The following is a 4,336-nucleotide window of genomic DNA, read 5'->3' as shown; positions in this document are numbered from 1 at the left end:
AAAAAGCTGCAACTAACTTTAAAGTCGACTTTATTTTGACTATGACTACGGGCCATTATCTGTAGCGCACAGAAAACAATGGTTTATTGTTAGAGTTAAGTTGTATGTACATCATGGTTGTAAAAAATGCATGTGAAAAAGTTAAGTCGGAATTTTTATGCTCTCACCCCCTAGGATTTCTCTATACCGAAAAAATATACGCCTATTTTTTATTTTGAAATAAAAAGAATATTTAGAGGTCGCTCAAAGCGCCTTAAGTTTTCCATGTATTTTATATGGGGGAAAACAACTTTTCGTACAAATTGTATAGAATTCTTGAAAATCAGTATTTTTCGATCGTTTCTCTTCAGGAGATTCCCAATAATATCCAATTATTTAATTAACCATTTTTTCATAGTATCTATATTTTATAAGTCCGCCAAAATTCACAGAAAATGGAAGAGGGGATAAATAAAAAATCTTTAGTATTAAAAAATGCTTAAATGCTTGATTTTCAAGAATTCGATACCATTTCTACGAAAAGTTGTTTTTTCCCCATATGAGACATTATTTCTCATATCGGACACCAAATTTATTGTCACACTCTCGATTAGCTTCAAATCTTTTTATGGGTTCTATACATGAAATAAGCTAACACGTGTTCGAGGAATATTTTTCCTTTTTTTCTTCGGAGATATTATCTGTCAAAGTTTGCATTTTTTTCGTGATTCTGACAAGTCATGTACTTCTTCAAATCGTTATATCTGAGGTTCTGCTCATCGACTTCATCTTAACGGCGTTTTAAAGCTATAGAAACGGGCTTAACTGTCTACATATATGTTGGTCAAGATTGTCCTAAAGCTAACTTAGCTATTAACAGTTGAACTTTTTGAAGTCGATTTGCATAGTGAAGACCAGTCATTTAGGGATTTAAAATTTTACCACCGTAATCCTTGTTTAATTCTCTATAGAAAACGTGGTTCAAAAAATGGGCGTATCACAAGAACTGTTTTTAAAATATTTTGCTTTATGATGAGATGGTTTATTTTGTGAGAATAAATTTGTTATTTTTTTTATTTGTTTTCGAAATCTTATGTTGAGATATATTTAGTAAGTTGTTAAACATCGGGTTTTTGCAAAAGTAAAATTTTTTGCGGATGCCGATAGAATATCTATCCAGATATAATATTTTTACGGTAAGATTTTTCTCTAAGGCGACAAACTCTTAGAAATGGGCGTGGCTATTGCAGAACTAAAATTAGCAAATCGCAGATTTTATTGCGGATTTCGGTAGAATATCGCTTCGTCTTCACTATGCAAATCAACTTCAAAAAGTTCAACTGTTAATAGCTAAGTTAGCTTTAGGACAATCTTGACCATCTTATATATAGAAATGTCAAGCCCGTTTCTATATGCTTTAAAACGACGTTAAGATGATATAACGATTTTAAGAAGTACATGATTAGTCAGAATCACGAAAATATGCAAACTTTGACAGATCATATCTCCGAAGAAAACAAAGAAAAAAATGCTCGCCCACGTTTAGCTTATTTCATGCATCGCAACCACAAAAAAAAATTGAAGCGAATCGGAGACATGACATAATATTTTACGAAATCCGTCCGACTTAAAAAAGAATGGCTCATATAAAATACAAGGAAAACTTTGAGCGCTTTGAGCGACCTCTAAATATTTTTTGGATTCAAAATAATAAATTGGGGTTTATTTTTTTCGAAATAGAACAACCCCACGGGGTGAGAGCATTAAAACTTTTATTTTGGGCCATCCTATTTTACATACATAATAATTAATGGGGCGAGTTGTACTTAATGATATTCATACTTACGATATAATTTTTTGAAGGACGTCATCTGGCTTTTACTTACCAAATCAAATAAAAACAAACGTTGATAAAGCTGTTACTATGCAACAATATTCAAAAATATGTTTTTCACTTCTGCAAGTTTAAATTATACATAATTTGTTTTATTAGTTTTTCACCAGTACTGAACTTGGTAATTCCAATTATTTTCATTCCTTTCATAAACATACAAATTCGTGACTTAATAATTTATTTTACAAGTATGAATGCTTTTTTATTATGTATAAGCCTATACTTAGTAAATATGTACTTATTATGTATATAAATACAGTACATAATAACCTGTCCTTTGTTTATGTTTTAATACAATAGGTAATAATGCGTTTCGTGTTTCAAGTTATCCTATTTAAAAGTAAATTATGTACATACCCACATACATATGTATTTCACATGCTTGGTACTATCATTTCACTTATGTAAATATTAATGACTGAAATACCTATTTGTTAAAAAAGGAAATGACAAACTACATACATATGTATCTTATCTGCCATCAACATAAAAAACAAATGTTTATAAATATGTACGTCTGTAATATACTCCAAGAGCGTACATATGTACATGTAAATACATATATAGTATACATACATATACATTTGTATGTATGCATGTGTACATCTGAAGATTAATTAATGCAAATATAATAATTGCAAATATGTTCGCAAAACAACAAAAATTAAGTACAGTTCAATGTTTTTTTATTCAGTTTACTTCAAGGATTGAAAAATTACAATGGACACAAAGTGTTGCTCGCTATTCTCAAATAATGGAGATCTGCGTTGGTTGTTTTAATTTTTTTATTCAATAACACCAATGCTTCCCGTAGAGACAAACCATTGGCTTTAAGTTTTTATATCCAGCAGAAATGAAATTGAAGTTACGAGTTAATAAAAACAAAATCTGGTTTTCGTTATTATTTTTAAACATTTCTTTAGTTCGAAGAATAAAAAAAGCCCAAGAAATGGTCAAGAAAAATTTATAGACCCCAATTTCGTAAGCAGTACGAAGTTCTTAAGTAATTATGTAGCTACGATTTTTACTATTTATGTGCTTGTTTGTGAGGCACCCTTGTTTTCAACAAAAATATATGCCCGTTCCATTATTTCGTGAGGAAAAAGTGAGACAGCAGGCTGTAAAATATCAGATGTCAAAACTCATTGGACATTCCTATGCACACACGAAATAGTAGCAATTTATTTCTTAACCGTTTACTTAAAAGGTCCGTACTTAGCTTTATTCAATGAAATAAGCATATATGTAATACTCCCATATTAGCAGCAAGAAATACTACAGTACAGATACATATATCAATAAATACGTACAAAAGAAAAGGAACATATTCGTTTATAAATAAACATGTACACAACACATACACAAAAACGGTACTCACGTACACTATATATACACAAAAACCATGATGCATCATGATTGCATCATGCACAAAAGCCGTACTAGACTGTCTCGCTTTAATTTCGGAATGCTTACACTTTGGGAAGTTAGCTTACTGCCAACATAGAAGTATTACATATCTATACTATTATATAAAATCTATACTATTATATAAAATTGATTATATGGAGTACGTTTGTAACGACTTATTTCTCAAAGTACTAAACCGATTTTAATATATATTTTTTTTAAACGAAGCATTTGTAAAAAGACGCAGAGTGGCATACTTATATTTTTTATTCTTGGAAGATAAGCACCCTTTTTTTGGGTGTAAAGTTACAAAAAATTACAAAGCCGTACAAGCATAAGCCTATTTGGTTGCCAAATACAGCGCATAGCTACGCGAAAAATCTGTACATCAGTGCCGATCAAACACGAGCTCACAAAGGCAAAAGAGATGTGTATGAGCGACGTGACTGCGCTATACCACATACATAAACACATAAACGTATTTGAGCTAAACTAGACTCCAGTTATAAGATTATAAATTAAATTTCCAAGAGAAAGTCAGTTCTTTACATATTTTCTAATTACCTTCGAAAATATATTAACTCAAAAAAAAAACAAGTAAGAGCAGCGCTGTCTTCGGCTATGCCGAAGGCTTCATACCTTTCATGAACATCTGCAAATTTTACTTTGACAGAATACTGCTTTTGACATCTGCATACATCGATAGAGGAGTTACATACTTATATAAAAAATCGCATCTAAACAATCAGAGGTATGGAAGATATACTTTATATGGCACCAATCTAAGTGATTTTCACCGCTATGTGATCGGTATGTAAACCGGTAACACAATTTATTGGGTTTAGTTTCGTACATAAAGGAGATATATGGCAAAAACTGGTATCTTAACAATCAGTGCTATAGGAGATAAAGCTTGTACAGCATAGATTTTGACGATTTTCTCAGTAGACTTTGTATTATTATTTATAAAATATCTTACGAAATTTATCGGTTTTAGCTGTTCAAATAAAGGAGTTTTACAGTAAAATCCCATATCTGAACAATCAGATGTATGGA

This window comes from Rhagoletis zephyria, unplaced genomic scaffold, assembly GCF_001687245.7.
Source record: "Rhagoletis zephyria isolate East Lansing unplaced genomic scaffold, Rhagoletis_zephyria_1.1 Rzeph_scaffold_00814, whole genome shotgun sequence".
Taxonomy (NCBI): Eukaryota; Metazoa; Arthropoda; class Insecta; order Diptera; family Tephritidae; genus Rhagoletis; species Rhagoletis zephyria.
This window is presented reverse-complemented; position numbering follows the sequence as displayed.